Here is a 16,249-nt window from a genome sequence, read left to right as displayed (position 1 = left end):
AAGAGGTGGAACCTTACCATCAGCCCCAACAAAACTAAGTACCTGCCTGGGTATTTTGCACTACCAGCCACTCCACCCCGAAAAGTCCCAATTGGAGATGGGGCAGTTGTGGAGATAGTGGAGAGTTTCTCATACCTAGGCAGTTTGCTCCTGACCGGCTCCAGTTTGACAGCAGAGGTTTCACTCCGAATCAGTTGAGCGGCATTATCTTTTTATCGGTTGCGTAACATTGTATTGAAGCTACTTGGTCTGTCACTCCAAACGAAGCTTCAGGTCTTTTTGGCTCCGGTTATGCCCTCCCTTTGTCTACGCTTGCGAAACATGGACCCCTTAATGGAAAATATTTGCCGGGAGAAAGGTTTAGGCCAGTCTGCTATGATCCATTTTGGGTTTAACCAGGCTGGATTGTGTGAGGAGCTCACACATCCTTGAAAGACCTGGACAAAGTCCTATCGTTGTCTGGGTCATGTAGCCCGCATATCCAGCCACCACATGCCGGATGGAGGGGGCTAAATGGGCGTGGCACGGGCTAGATAAGAGATGGAGTGATGTGGTACAGGAGGACGTGGAGCTGATTGGACTTGCGAATGACAGGTACCAGCGGTGTCAAGATTGGCCTCTGTGGAGGAGGCTCGTGAAGGATGCTATTGGGCAGTTGTAGGCAGTCGCCTTCCAGCAACAACGGAGGGCAAAGGAGCGATGTTTACAGAAATGAGCAGAGCACCGGGCAGATAAAGCGCAGCAAATGGGCATAGTAGGGGGCACAGGTGGTGCATTGGCCAGTCACCTCAGTCGACCCATGGCACCTGGGTCTGCCCCGTGACCTCCTGCCAGCAGGCATTTGACACTTCCCGTGGCCTTAACATGCACGTAGCCTGGCACAAGCGTTGTGGTGACGTCACCACCACTTAGTGGCGAATGGTGGTTGTTTGTTGTCTGTGTGGATGTTACGTGTGTGTGTGTGTCTGTGTGTGTCAGAGTTTGTGTGTGTGAGAGTCTGTGTGTCCGTGTGTTTGTGTGTGCGTCTGTGTGTGTGTCTCTATGTTTCTGTGTGGGTGTACGTGTGTGTGTCTGTGTGTATGTGTGTGTGTACATGTGGGTATGGTGACTCCACTATTGCAGACTCACAGGGAAGTGAAACAAAAAAAACATTCTTTCTTCCACTGCTGTCACTTCATTTTACGTTTTCATTTTTTCTCTTATCATGCAATATCTACGATGGTATCACGTGGGAGAATGTACGACACCTCTTCTTAATTCGCGAGCACCACAATGCCTCCGCTCTTTGTTGTTCAGCCCCAACACGTTCCATTAATAATTTGCATTTATTTGTAAGGCGCCTTCCACTAATGTCTCAATGCGCCTTGTAAGATTAAGGTTAAGGAAAGGCCAAGAGAGAAGGAGGAGCTAAATAGAATAAACGGACTTCGGAAAATGTATTTTTAGACGCGACGTAAGAGTTTCCACATTGTCGTTAAATGAATGTCCAATGATAGCGAATTCCACGACCGAGGTGCAGACACAGCAAGTCGCCCATTCACCCCATGAACACAGCCAGGGATCGAGGAATGCACAGAAGGGTGCAGAGTCTGCAGATCTTAACGACCTTGAGGGGGTGTACCGAACAAGACCCTGTGGGGTGGGCTGGTAGGAACGAATAACCAAAGAATATAAACATAATGTATTATTACACTTGTTTAGCCAGGAAAGCCCCACTGAGTCTAAAGGTTTTTCTAGGGTCCTGCCAAGAGTTTTCAGTAGGGGGCGATGTTGCTACACCTAATCGGACGATACGAAGGGAGAGTTTGAGGCCTAGTTCTAGGCTTTAGGCCTAGCTGTAGGCTTTAGGCTGCTGTGAGATAATTTTTAATTTAAATGTTTAAATTATTTATGTAAAAGCTTTAAATGTAAATGTTTCTATTTAAAAACATCAGGGAATGTAACATTGTTAAACATTAACTCCCTTTCACACACGCGGGGGTACGATAGGAAGGGAGAGTTTGAGGCCTAGTTCTAGGCTTTAGGCCTAGCTGTAGGCTTTAGGCCGCCGTGAGTTAATTTTTAATTTAAATGTTTTTATTATTTATGTAAAAGCTTTAAATTTAAATGTTTCTATTTAAAATCATCAGGGAATGTAACATTGCTAACCATTAACTCCCTTGCACACACGCGGGGGTACAATACGAAGGGAGAGTTTGAGGCGTTGTTCGAGGCTTTAGGCCTAGCTGTAGGCTTTAGGCCGCTGTGAGTTAAATTTTAATTTAAAAGTTTTAATTAAAAGCTATCTCAGGGAATTATAAGGGAAAAATTTAGCAATTCATGTGTATATCGCTCAACACTATTACTATCATGGGGGTATAATTTAGCCTAGGTCATAATATACCCCAGAGAATAAATTGGCCTAGGTCATAATATACCCGGGTATAATCTAGCCTAGGCCGTTTTAACCCCGGGTATAGTACGGCCTGGGGGTATACTACGGCCTCTTACACTGGTACTACACCCACACCCCTGTGGTATCCGCAATGTCGCTACAACGCACGCTGTGCCCCTTTAGGGCCGGCACTGCACCCAGCATGTTGACATCCAGCGATGTCACTACATAGGCATTGTCTTTGGAACTGATTGGTCTGCACCAGAGACAGCCTTCTTTAGGGCCTAGTCTCACTACCAGTGTTAGACCAGAGAACGCCAAAAGGCGAACAGCACAAAGACAATGCCATCTATCATCAGGGCATGTTTTGATTTAAAGCTTTCGTGACTGCAGGGATTCATATTCTTGGTTCTTTCGGTAAAGTCACGTAGAAGGGAAACAATAAAATAATAAAAAATATAAAACAATAAAATTATCACGACGTTTCGACTGCAACACAAGCAATCATCATCAGGTGTGGAAAACACAGCAAGAAAATTTGAAAAAAGTGGCAGTTTTTTCTTAACCACGGACAGCGATTTTGACAATTGTTCAGATGGACGAGTCCATCTATGTTCGGAAAAAAGGAGGGGGGAGAAGAGGAGAATGGAATGCTGTCTGAAAGTCACCGTAAGCGTGAACACAATCAAATAAGACCCGAAATGGTTGATCAAATCCTTCCAATGGCTGCTGTGTTTTTCACACCTGATGATGATTGCTTGTGTTGCAGTCGAAACGTCGTGAGAATTTTATTGTTTTATATTTTTCTTATTTATTGTTTCCCTTCTACGTGACTTTTACCGAAAGAACCAATAATATAGGCATGTTTTTGTTTACATGTGCGAAACAAGTTCTATGTGTGGTCAATGCAGACACGATTCGACCTTTTGTTATAGGTATAATCGAGTTGTTGTTTTCACATCTTGTAGGGGACTGTGTAGTGAATTTATCAAATGTACGCGTTGAGATTATTGTGAACAGGGGTCCTTTTGGGGACTGTATAGAGAACAGCGATAAGCACACGTTGGGCTGATTTCAGACACACGTGGCACAGCCAGAGTGAAGGGCATTGTCCATTTAAGAGGGTAGATAAAGCGGAGCGAGGCCCTGTTGTATATGTCGGGTCTTGAAAAAAAACATTTCAATGAATATTGAAAAAGTGGGAAATTAACGGAAAATATGCTAATTTATGTAATTGTGCGCATACATTATGTTAATTAGGGATGTGATCTTATTAGCTTATGCAAATTGATGCGATTATACTAATATATTTGGTTATTATAATTAGGCTTAGCTTCGTTGTCTAGGGCCGTATTATCAATCGGGACAATACAATTAGTTGCATGAAGTTATCCAAGTGTGAAGTAATTATGCTAAATTAAGCTCAGCTTCGTTGTCTAGGGTTGTATTATCAATCGGGATAATGCAATTATTCTCGCTTTAACATTGACTGATTATGTCTTAGTGTGTTTATGTCATGTCTTGAATTCAAATCTCAACGCAGGATACAGTTCTTATAAATGAGATTATTATGCATGAACTCAGGAAGAAACCACTCAGACTCTTTAAGCAATTTTAATTCTAATCTAATATGCGAACTCTCATGCTTGGAATTATCCGCAGTACCACCGGGGAAGTACCCCTCATGGATCCGTACATTTAACCATCAATGATTGCGTTGTTAAACTGGGCAACCGAACAATTGATTAATTCCACCGAGTAACGCGAGCATATACGGCGATAAGGAAAGTCTTTAAAACATGCATGCGACGATATTCATACGAAAGGCAATACAAAGCAAATTATTACATCACGAAGGCAAAAAGTATACGTCAATAGATTCATTGGCAACATTACATAATTAACTAAATATATTGGGACAATGTGTGATTGTCTTCTTGATCAATTATTTGTATTAAGCAGATGCCGGGCGCTGCGTTGCGAGCTTGTGAGGGTGGGGGAGGGGTATACAAACATCTGCTTGCCCTCTCTCGCTCTCTTTTTTTACGATCAGTGGAAACAAGAAGATGCTCGGTGTATTCGGCACTTTGCTTCGTTCATCATTTCGTATTTTTTTTTATAACTTTGCTTTATGTAAACCCCCACCTCTCGCTCACTCTCTCGCTCACTCTCTCGCTCTCTCTCGTTCTGCACGCAGCCCTTCTCGCAGTCCGACGGCCTCCGACGGGTATCTCATATCAGCATGCAGAGCTCCACGTCATCTGCCACCGAGCACACGGCCTCCTCCATCGCCCACTGCTCCTTGAAGGCCGGCACGGCGTGGGTCAGCCGCTCTCTTGCTCTTTCTCTTTGAGGCAGCAGCAGCAACAATGTTGCTTGTCCGCTGCTGGATGTCTTGGTTCCCAGCTGGTGCTGTCGGTGTGTGTGTGGTCGAACACACGGCGCTCTCGCTGGCGCTGACACTCTTTCTCACGGGCGGCTGGTCGGGCTCTTTCCACTGCTCCGTGCTCTCTCTCTGATCGTGCAGCTGCCAGCTTCACACGGACACCCGCCCTTACTTCAGGGCTGCGCTGGCTCAGGCTCTTTCCACTGCTCCGTTCTCTCTGGCGATGCACGATGGCTCTCATCGCTCGTCCGCTGGTTGCCGGTGCCGACGCTCTTGTTTGGTGGATGTGTAATAAAGGTCGTTGAAGCGACTTCTGGAATCCGGTCTTTATTTGTCTTTCTTTACAACACTTCCATCACGCTGCTGACAGACAGCGTGAGAGGGATAGAGAGAGAGAGACGTGCGCAGCCATGTGGCAGCCTGGACCCCCGCTCTCGCGTGGCCTCTCCCTCCGTTCGTTCCAGTTGTGACCACGTGTTGCTCGTCTCCACCCCTATTTAATACCCGGGTGACGTGGTACCTTTCCACTAATCCTGGTTAGCCTCTATGGAATCTTCCAGACTCCATCGTAGGCTCCCGGGACCACACCCCTGACTCGTCTCCCCATTGGCTGTGGCTAAAGCCAGCAGAACCAATTCTCTACTTACAGATGTCACCTTCCCATTACGTCAGGGCCACGCCCCTAGGCTTCCCCCCATTGGCTATGGACCAGGACCGGCAGAGCCAATCATCGTGACGATTTGTGATCCGTCAGCAACCCGGATATATCCTCACATTAATATGTTGTAGTAATAGCTGAGCGATGGTCGCACAGATATCTGAATTTTTTTTGTCTTCAAATTATGAAGGCCTCATCATTCGCGTGTGACTTTGCCAGAGGTAAAGCTCCATTTAAAACAAAATGTTTGAAGAAATTGAGTGATTTATATTTGATGATTTTTACCTTGAGTCGAGTACATTTGTTGATTTTGTAGAGGAGTAAAATGGGGACGTGACGTCATGTGTGCCGTTCAGTGCGATGACGTCACAGAACGTGGCGTCATGCGCGCTGGGCGGCTCGATGACGTCACGTCTCGGAGAGTACTTAAGGGAGACCCTGTGATGAAAGCGGGGTAGAGTGAGAAGGGTAGAGAGGGAACCAGGGTGTAGAAGGGGGGGTGTAGAGGGACGAAGTCGTGAGTCTGGAAGGACACCGGTGGTAGCCGATAGAGGTGCTTCTCTGTCGGGTCGGTGGAGTTGGCAGAGTCCCCGATCCGACACAGAGAGAGAGACCGGAGCTAGCCGGGCAGGGACCAGGACTCAGCGTAGGACCCCTAACCCCGGGGAGTTGTGTACCCTTGTGTTTTGTAACAGCCCTTAATAAACCTTTGGCGAAAGCCCATAACCTTACTTCCGTCTCTGAGTGCGTCCTGGGAACTCCTCAACAGTGGTGTCAAAGTGCCTGCGCTGCCGCCACCATGTCGACATTGGGAGCGGCGCGCAAGAACCCAGCGACGGGACGATTGGGGGATGAAGACGGCAGGGAGGAGGCTTCGGCAGTGACCCCGGAGTCCGGGGGCCCCGGTGATGGCCCCCGGGAAGAAGATGGGGACGGAGCGGGAGGAGAAGGTATCCGGTGGTGCCAGCGCGCCGCCGCTCGGCACGGAGAGCGTCCTCGCGGGGCTGCTGGAGCTGGTCAGGGGGGCAATGGAGCAGCTCAGCGCCCGACTCGACGTCGCAGAGGCGCGGATGGGTGCACCCGGCCCACATTTTGAGGGGGAGTGGCAGATTCCTGCCAACCCACCTCCCACCAACTTCAAAATTGGCGCCATTTTCCCGACGAGGGAGCCACGGGAGGCAGCCGCCATTTTGGCCGCGACGCCGCAGGTGGCCGCCATTTTTCCCGCAACGCCGCCGTCGGCGGCAATGCTGGTGGGGGCGCCACAGGCGGCCGCCATTTCGGCTGCGACGCCGCAGGTGGCGTCCATTTCGGCTGCGACGCCACAAGCGGCCGCCATTGTTGGTGCGACGCCGCATGTCGGCGCCATGGGCGCCGCGACACCGCTCTTCACCGCGGGCGCGGTCCCACTTCACGCTGCGCCTGCGGGGTCTGCCGCCAGCGACGCCACAGCTCCGCACCATGCTGCGCCTGCCGGGGGGGCCCCAGGTACGTCCGGAGCTCCGCACCTCGCCGCGCCTGCAGGGTGGGCCGCGGGCGCCGCCGCAGGGCCGTATTACGCCGCCGCGACTTCGGCGTTGCCCATGGGTGCCGCAACGCGGCCGCCACTCGCTGCGTCTCCGTCTCCAGCGTGGCCCATGGGTGCCGCAGCGCAGCCGCCACTCGCTGCGGCTCCGGTGTGGCCCATGGGGGCCGCAACGCCGCCGCACCACGTCGCGCCCACAGGGTGGGTTGTGGGTGCCGCGGGGTTTCCAACCTTCGCCACGCCGTCCGGCCTTCCAAGATAGGTTCGACGTGGTGTATATGTTGGTCGGCTGGCCCATGGAGGAGGCGTTGCAGGCCCTTCTGACCTGTCTGGATCAGAGGGCGCTGCAGGCCTTCAAGTCAATTCCCCCGGCCGATAGTGCTACGCTCCCAGCGGCGTATATCCAGATGGCCAACGTATTTGAGCCACCGTCCAGTGCACGCCTGAAGTTTTCGCTGTGGCGGCGGGAGGAGGGGGAACTTCTGTTAGCCTTTCGCTGCTCGCTCCTGGCCCTGGCACAGGCCGCATACCCTGACCTACAGGGCAGGGCGCTGGACTCGATGGCCCTAGAACGGCTACTCGACCTGGCGCGTGAGCTGGGGAGAAAATCCAGGCACACCTCTCTCTCCGCCAACAGCCTCAGATGGCAGCGTGCGTGGGGGTCCTGGCGCCGGAAGGGATGGCTGCATATCAGGGTGTGGACACCCTCGCGGCCCTGGCGATGCCCGGTCGTCGCGGGAGGGGGGAGGGTGGTCGCCGTCCGAAGCAGCGGGGGCGGACGGGACCGTCCCATCCGCAGGATGATCCCACGGTGACCTGCTTCCGCTGTGGTCAGTGGGGCCACATTGAGCGGGGCTGCCGGAATGCCCCAGGGGCCTTCAGCAAGGCGGCTCCAACTCCTCCCGGACTCTCGTCGGCATCGGGCCCAGGGCCCCAGGCGAGTCGCGACGCATCACCCGCGCGGCCGCTCCCCTCATCTCATGCATCTAGCGGGGTTAGGGCCCATCGTCATGGGGTTGTCCTTGAGGGGTCGGGTGCACCATCATTGTCACCCGTGGGATGGCCCAGACAGACCCGCTACTGGAACGCGCTGGCGCATCGGATGGTGGCAGCCGCTGCCGGCTCCTCAGCGGTGGCGGGATACGTGTAAGCGGTGCACGTTCGCCTCCTGGTGGATACGGGGGCGTCTGCCACCATTATTTCAGAAGACATTTTCGAGCTGCTACCCCGCAGCGTTGGTCCGTTAAGGCCGGTTTGCGGGGCTTGTGTCGCCGCGAACGGCAGCAGTTTGGGCATCTTGGGCCACGTTATAGCGTCAGTTCGGGTTGACGAGATTGAGTTGGCCGGGCCTATTTTGGTCTCCAAGACCTTGGCTGTTCCATGCCTCTTGGGGACCGACTTTTTTTCTAGGATGCCCATTCGAATTCTCGTTGACCAGGGCTGTGTGGAAATGCCGTCAGGGAGGCGACTGCAATTCTTACAATCACCTACCGTTCTGTCTCCCTTGGTCACCAGTGTGCGGGCTTTGAATAAAGCGGCGGTGACCGTTCCGCCGGCGTCACAAATCCTGCTACCCCTTAGGTTGCGAAGACCGCTCGAAGGGAGCTCCACAGGGACGGGTATCCTCCTGTCCCCATCGAGTTACTTTTCAAGGACGAAGGGATTGGTGGGTGCCTTGACAGCCGTGTCGGGGGGCCAGGACCTTTTTTTGCAGGTCCTCAATTCGGGGCCCGCGCCGGTCGTAGTCCTGGCCGGCGCCGTCCTGGCGCACGCAACCCCGGCTCCTCCACCCGAGGGCGCTGCCCCGGATAGAGAGATCGTGGCGGGTGTGATGCGCGCGGAGGACTCCGAAGCATCGTGGATCGCCACGTTGTGCAACGAGAATGCCTCGTTGCCCACCGGGGAACGTCAGCAAATCCGCGAACTCATCGAGAGGTTCACTGATGTGTTTAGCCAAAGTAAGTTTGATCTGGGTCGCACTATTGTTTTGGAGCACCACATAGACACGGGAGACTCGGCCCCTATTCGACTAAATTCCCACCACTTTTACCTTGCGGAAAAAAGCATGTCCGCTCGGCTGTCGACGAATCGTTGGCGGCGGACATCATCTCCCCATCGGCTAGCCCTTGGGGTGCCCCCATTGTGCTAGTCAAGAAACGGGAATGGGAGTCTCCGGTTCTGCGTCGATTTCCGTAAATTGAACAAGATCTCGGTGGCTGATGCATATCCATTGCCTCGCATGGATGATTTCCTGGATGCCCTCTCGGGGGCACGGTTCTTTTCGACTCTAGAATTGCTCTCCGGCTTCTGGCAATTGCCACTAGACGAGGCCTCTAGGCCCAAGACAGCGTTCCGCACGCCCCAGGGGTTGTTCGAGTTCAATCGGCTTCCTATGGGTCTTCATTCGGCCCCAGCCACCTTCCAGCATCTCATGGAGATGGTCTTGGCGGGGCTGCAGTGGGAGTCTTGTTTAATCTACTTGAACGACGTTATTGTTTTTGGCCGTACGTTTGACGAGTACTTGCAACACCTTGAGGCTGTGTTCGTCAAAGTGTGTGCTGCGGGCTTGAAATTTAAACCCCAGAATGCCGTTTGCTACAACCATCGGTGAAGTATTTGGGACACATTGTTAGCGCGTCAGGTGTCACCACGGACCCGGATACAACGGCTTGTGTCCGGACGTGGCGACTTCCACATCTGTCGCGGAAGTGCGTAGCTTCGTAGGCTTCGCATCGTACTATCGTCGGTTTGTCCGCGATTTTGTGACAATTGCGAAGCCGCTGCACACCCTTTCCGCCAAAGGCCAAAGGTTTTACTGGGGCGCGGAGGAGGAGGCGGCTTTTGCGGCGCTTCGCACGGCCTTGGCGGATGAGCCGCCCTTGGGGTACCCGGATTTTTCTAAACCCTTCCTGCTCGACACCGATGCCAGCGACCTGGCCCAGGTGGTCGACGGGGTTGAGAGGGTGGTAGCCTATGACAGTCGCGTTCTGTCCCCGATGGAACAGCGATATTGTGTGACCCGGAGGGAGCTTTTGGCCATACTTTTATTTGTTCAATTATATAGGCCCTATTTGTACGGTGGGCGTTTTACGGTCCGAACCGACCACGCGGCCCTGCAATATTCGCTGAGGATTATTCAGCCCTCGGGTCAGCTGTCCCACTGGCTCGAGGTGCTCCAGGATTACCCCTTTGACGTAATCCACAGGAAGGGGGCACAGCATGGAAATGCGGATGGTTTATCGCGATTGCCAGCAGGCGGTGGGTGTGCTTGCGCCCTGGGCTCTAGCCGTTGCAAGGCCCCAGGGGACGTTGCGGCCCAGTTGGGCGCGTCGGCCGAGGCGGCCACCCCTCCAGGTGCGGCGGGGCCCGCGGATTTCCGCCTTGGACTTCCCCAGGAGGTATGGTCCAGCTTGCAGATGGAGGATTCCTCTCTGCTGAAGCTACGGTGCCGCGTCGGGCATCAGGCCCGGAGCTCAGCTTCGTCGGCTGCCCCGGCGATCGCCGTGCATGACGGACTCCTCTTGCATTGGGATGCCCAATTGAAACGCTATTGTGTGGTGGTGCCCACTAGCCTGCGTGGTAAATTAACCCGAGCCATTCACGAGAAGCTTATGCACCTTGGCTATCACAAGACCTTATTGACCCTTAAGTGGGACTATTACTGGCCGGGTGTAGAGGGTGACGTGGCACTGATTTTGAAGGGTTGCCACGACTGCGCGCGGAGGAATGCCCCAGTTGTCCGGGACCGGGCCCCACTGCAGTCCATTAGGATCTCTCGCGTTAATGAGCTTGTGGCGCTCAACATTTCGGGGCCATTCCCTGCATCCCAACGGGGCCACAAATACCTCTTGGTGGGCATTAAGTACCTCACACATTGGCCCATGGCATGGCCTTTTGTCGATCAGTCGGCCTCTTCTGTCACCGAGGCCTTCATCCAGGGGTACGTGTTTGACAAGGGCGCGTCGGAACAATTGTTGACTGACCAGGGGCGGAATTTCTCGTCTAGGTTGCTCAAGGAGGTGTGTCACCTCCTTGGCACTAAGAAAATCCGCACCTTGCCCTACCACCCCCAGTTGGACGGGATGGTAGAGCGCTTGAACCGCACCCTCACGTCCATGCTGTGCCACCAGGTGAACACGTCCCAGTCAGACTGGGACCTGTTCGTCCCGGGGGTCTTGGTGGCTTATCAGTTGGCTCCTCATGCCTCAATGGGATTTTCGCCTTTTTTTTTGATGTACGGTAGGGAGCCGGAGCCCCCCGTGCACGTCCAGTTGGATGTCGGGTCCCCCAGGAAGGGGTCGGCGGTGCTAGTCCCTTTGAAGGTCGCGCTTGACCGGCTGCGTAAGGCGCGGCAGGCCGCGGCCGAGAATTCCGCCAGCCGGCAGGTGGCCAATGAGCGGCTGCCCAAACACCAGGCAGCTGGCTTCCCATGGGTAGCGGGCCAAAAAGTATGGCTGCATTGTCCCCAGGTCCCCGTTGGCACATCTGCCAAACTGCATCGCCCTTGACAGGGCCCCGTTGAGATCGTGGAGGTCCGCCGGCTGCAGTGCGTCCGGATTCGGTTCGGTTTCCGGCGGTGGATAGTGCACCCGTCCTGGCTCAAACGTTATGTTGAAGCTGCATCTGAGAGAGCTTCTTGGGGGCCTCCCTAAATGTGAAATAGTTTTAGTGGGTGATCTAAATTGGAATTGGCTAAACCCGCCGGCCGTGGCCACAAATTTTGCAGATGAATTTAACCTGTTTCAATTAATAAATGTCCCCACAAGACCCAACCTAAAAAATCCGGGACAGTCATCTCTGCTTGACGTCCTATTGACAAATGGCCCCTCACAATTTCGCACTGACTGGTGTTCTGGGTAATAACCTTAGTGATCACTCCTTCATTTTTGGGGTGAGATCATCAACCAGACCCAAAGCCCCCCCTAAATTGGTTGAGAAGCACTCCATGAGACACTTCAGCACTCAGGCATTTACTAATGATGTGCTTCACTCGGATATTGACAAGGTCTGTGATATTCCAAACCTGACTACGGCTTGGGAGACTTTCAGGTACACGTTTCTCCAAATTCTTAACAAACATGCTCCGTTGGTTAAATTTAAAACTAAAGGCAACCGTCCACCATGGTTTGATCCTTTGATTACAAAGCTCATGAAAACTAGAGACAAGGCTTGGGCATTTGCTCAGAAAAGTAATTTGGTCAATGACTGGCTAGAATACAGGATTTTAAGGAATAGATGCGTCAAAAAAATACGGCATGCAAAAAATGACTACTTCTCTTCCACTCTCCTTGAATCTCATGGAAATGCCAGGATTTTCTGGAAAACAATCAAATGTATCGAAAAGGCATCCAAAACAAATAATCTGCCCGTTCAGCTTAACCGAAATGGGGAATATTTTTCAGATCCCCAAAAAATAGTTGACAATTTTAACCTTCATTTTTCTGAAGCTGGTACCCTATTTGATAATGTATTGGGAGTGACCCCTGCTGATGCAAATTCCTACACCCCTATTCAAACATTAAGCGAATTTAGTTTTCAGCCAATCCACGAAAGTAATGTTCTGAAACAACTGTCCTAACTCATAGGGTCATCCTCTACCGGAGCAGATAGAATTCCCGTCTTTGCTCTACTAACTGTTGGTCACCTAATATACAAACCTATAGCCCATATTTTCAACCTGTCCATCAAAGAAGCATCAGTTCCTCTAGATTGGAAACATTCCTATGTTCGTCCACTTCACAAAGGGGGTCCTAAAGATGATCCAAATAACTCCCGACCTATCTCAATATTGTCCCCGTTGATGAAAATTTTTGAAAAATTAGCAGTTTCCTGTCAGCCAACAATCTATTACATCTAAAACAATCTGGGTTCCGAAAAAAATACAGCACCACATCTGCTGCATTAGACTCTCTGAATCACATTTACAGTAGCCTTGATAATAAGCAGCACTGCGCCTGTCTTTTTCTTGACTTGTCCAAAGCTTTTGATACAGTAGACCACAACATCCTGCTTTGTAAAATAAGTTGCCTCGGTTTTTTCGAAAATACAGTAGAATGGTTAAAAAATTACCTCTTTTCTCGCACCCAAACTGTATTCACAGATGGTTGGAGGTCAAACAGTGTTAAGATAACAAAAGGGGTTCCACAGGGTTCTATTCTCGGCCCCCTCTTGTTCTCTCATTATGTAAATGACTTGGGCACTGAACTGGATTATTCCAGGGTTAATCTTTTTGCAGATGACACGGTACTGATTACTGCTGGCCGCTCTCCAGATTACGCGATTGCTAAGCTCCAGAGTGATTTCAACAAACTACAACATCAGCTAGTTGCTCTTAAACTAGTCCTAAATCCTGCCAAAACCAAGGTGCTATGCTTCTCACCAGGACTAAAGCGGGAAGTTCTTTTCCCCCAATTACATTCCTTAAATAATGATCAAATAGAGCAAGTCAAGATCTATAAGTATCTTGGGGTCATCCTGGATTCAAAACTGAATTTTGAAGATCACATTTATTATATTGGGAAAAAGACAAAAAAAATTGGTTTTCTATATCGACACAAGCACTGCTTCCCCCCTATGTTCCGTTTGGAATTGATAAAAGCTACCATACTGTCTCTACTTGATTACTGTGACATTGTGTGTAAATCAGCCCCAAGTACTGTACTGAAGAAACTTGACTCAATGTATCACTCGGCCTTAAGATTTGCATTGAACTGCCCATATAGGACTCACCACTGTGATCTCTACATTGGGTCAAACTTAACATCTCTGAATGTTCGAAGGCTTGTGCACCAGATCTTATTTATTCATGATGCACTTGCAAAAAAATCCGCAGATTACCTGCTGGATCTCATCTCTGTTTCAAAGAACAAATTTGACCTAAGGTCTACACTCATTTACCAGCTTAACATTCCCTATTGCCGTACATATACTGGAGGAAGGGCCTTTGCTATTGATGCCCCCAGGGTCTGGAATGCTGTTGCCAATAAATTGAAACTTGAGTCACTTCCTATGAGATCTTCACTCAAAACTGCTCTAGAGGAGTTGTACACCCCTAGCTGCCAGTGCTATTCAGTGGCCTAAAATAAAATGTTTAGCTCCGGATGATCGCTACAAAGTATGACCTGTGTTTTGATTTAGTGTGCTGATCTTAAAGGTGCATTGGAAAATTATAATACTCCTATTGATGCTCCTGCTGTTGTAGGGTGGCTCATGCAGCCAGCTATGGCTGCAAGGTTTTGGTAGTACATGTTTATGCCATTTATTGTGAAAATTCCGTCACAGTTCCTATGATTGCTTTTTCATTGCTTTCATGGCTTTATTTTGGTGATTTCGAAAAGTGTATTGTTTTAGCCATGTTTGTTTGTTGTAGTACAGAGTTAGACTGATGGCCTTAATCTAAGTTGTTTTATGGTTGTTGTTGTTGTTGTTTGACTTGCATCCCACTGGGATTTTTGCACACAGCGTTGGTGTACGGTGATTTTTCTGCAACATTTTGCTGTCTTTTCTTGGATTTCTGTTTGCACTCACCGATGGCCACTGCGGTGGGCCTGTTGCCCGCTGACGTGCCGCCTGCTCTGGCGGCGGACGCCACACGGGGAAGCGGGCCGGCAGCGCATACCTGCTCGAGGGGGATGCGGCTCCGGTAATGGTCTTGGTGGCCGTTCATCGGGCCCCACCCCCGACGCCCGTTCGGCACTGCCGGGTGGAAGAGGCAGTCGGACTCCTTTTTTGTTGTTGTTGGGGGTGGTTATTATTCTTGTGGTGCCTGGGAGGCCGTGCTGCCCTAAGGTTGGGTTAATCCTAACAGCCGGTTTTACCTTCAGGCACAACCAATCTTAGTTGTTCGGCCTTGGATCCGGAGTGGGGGCCCGCTTGCGTTGTGGTTGCAGCTGGGTTGGCTGGTTTTTTCACGGGGGGGGGGGGGGGGTGATGTAGAGTAGTAGAATAGGGGAGTGGCGTCACTTGTCCTGTCCAGTGCGATGACGTCACTGGATATGACGTCATGCGCTCTGGGTGGCGCAATGATATCACAGCTCCTGGAGTATAAAGGGGGGACCCCGTGACGTAAGTGGGGTCGTAGCTGGAGAGTAGGGTCGGAGAAGGGGTGGAATGGGGAGCGAGGGGCAAGAGGGTAGGAATAGGGGCTAGCACAGCGCCAGGGCTGGACGCGGCTGTGCTCCTCGGTCGGCCGTGTTGGCTGATCTCACGGCCGGCGCAGAGGAGGCAGCGCAGGTCAGCCGGCTGTGTGAGGACCCAGTGGGAGCTAGCCCGGGACCCCTAACCCCTGGGAAGTGGTTCACCCCCTTGTATTACAACCCCCCTGATAAACTTACGGCGGAAGCCCTTAACTCACCTCCGTCTCCGACTGAGTCATCTGGAAGTCTTCAACAATTTTAACATTAATAATTACGTTTCATTACTTGATGAAAGAAAGTTTTTTGTAACTTGGAATACGTGCTTAGGCCCCCTCATAGCCTGGTAATCCCAAGCACGCATCTCTCCATGCTTTCATCATCAAGGTCTATCCACAACTGGTTGAAAATAAATGTGATGATATACCTAAGCTGTGTATGTTCTATTATAATCTGTTCCTCTCTGTTTCTCAGTGTCATTCTATTTTAATCTCCCATGCTCCTTTGCATCCTTTTCAGTTTATCAGAAAATACAGAACTTTCAATGTAAACATATAATTAGTTCATTCGTAATAAAGTTTTTTTTTCAGGATTAGATCGCGTTAGTATAAATGTGTCATAACCCTCCAACAACCGACACGGCCAGTAAGGTTTGAAACCTAAACAAAACGTGCCAATTAGTTACTGCTTCTAACCCAAACACTGTTTAACATGTGATAGGCTTTCACGACCAATATCATCCATAATACAAGTTTTTTGGGTTAGATCGCGTAAATATATGAAAGTTGTGTCGATAAGTCCGCCACCACCCGACACAGCCAATTAGTAAGGTTTGTCATGGAAACAGAAACAGGAGGATTTCTTCACAAATATGGCTATCGCCTGATGAAGCTGGATGTAATTACCGGCGAAACGTCGTACTCAGATTGTAAATCTTATGACTTTGCTCTCCAACACAAAGGTGTGGTGTACTAGTATACTACACTATGCACTACACTATACACTACACTATACACTACACTATACACTAGTATACACTACTATACACTAGTTATGTTCAAGCAACGAATAAGCATGTTCTGTTTACGTAACAAACCTTACTTATTGGCTGCCTTGGGTGGTGGCCGGTTTAACGACACATTGACATTTTACGCGATCTAACCCAAAAAACCTC

The 16,249-nt window shown here is 50.7% G+C and overlaps 1 protein-coding gene across 1 annotated transcript in view; it reads left to right on the top strand.

Moving 5' to 3' along the window:
• Positions 1–16,249, top strand: part of LOC133339366 (interferon alpha-inducible protein 27-like protein 2A) — a 163,411-nt gene that overhangs the window by 34,940 nt on the left and 112,222 nt on the right. The gene's annotated exons all lie outside the window — the stretch shown is intronic.

Source organism: Lethenteron reissneri, unplaced genomic scaffold, assembly GCF_015708825.2.
Source record: "Lethenteron reissneri isolate LAM-NWPU_2019-01 unplaced genomic scaffold, ASM1570882v1 scaffold_1848, whole genome shotgun sequence".
Lineage (NCBI taxonomy): Eukaryota > Metazoa > Chordata > Hyperoartia > Petromyzontiformes > Petromyzontidae > Lethenteron > Lethenteron reissneri.
Note: the sequence above shows the minus strand (reverse complement) of the source record. Positions and strands in the feature narration are given on the sequence as shown.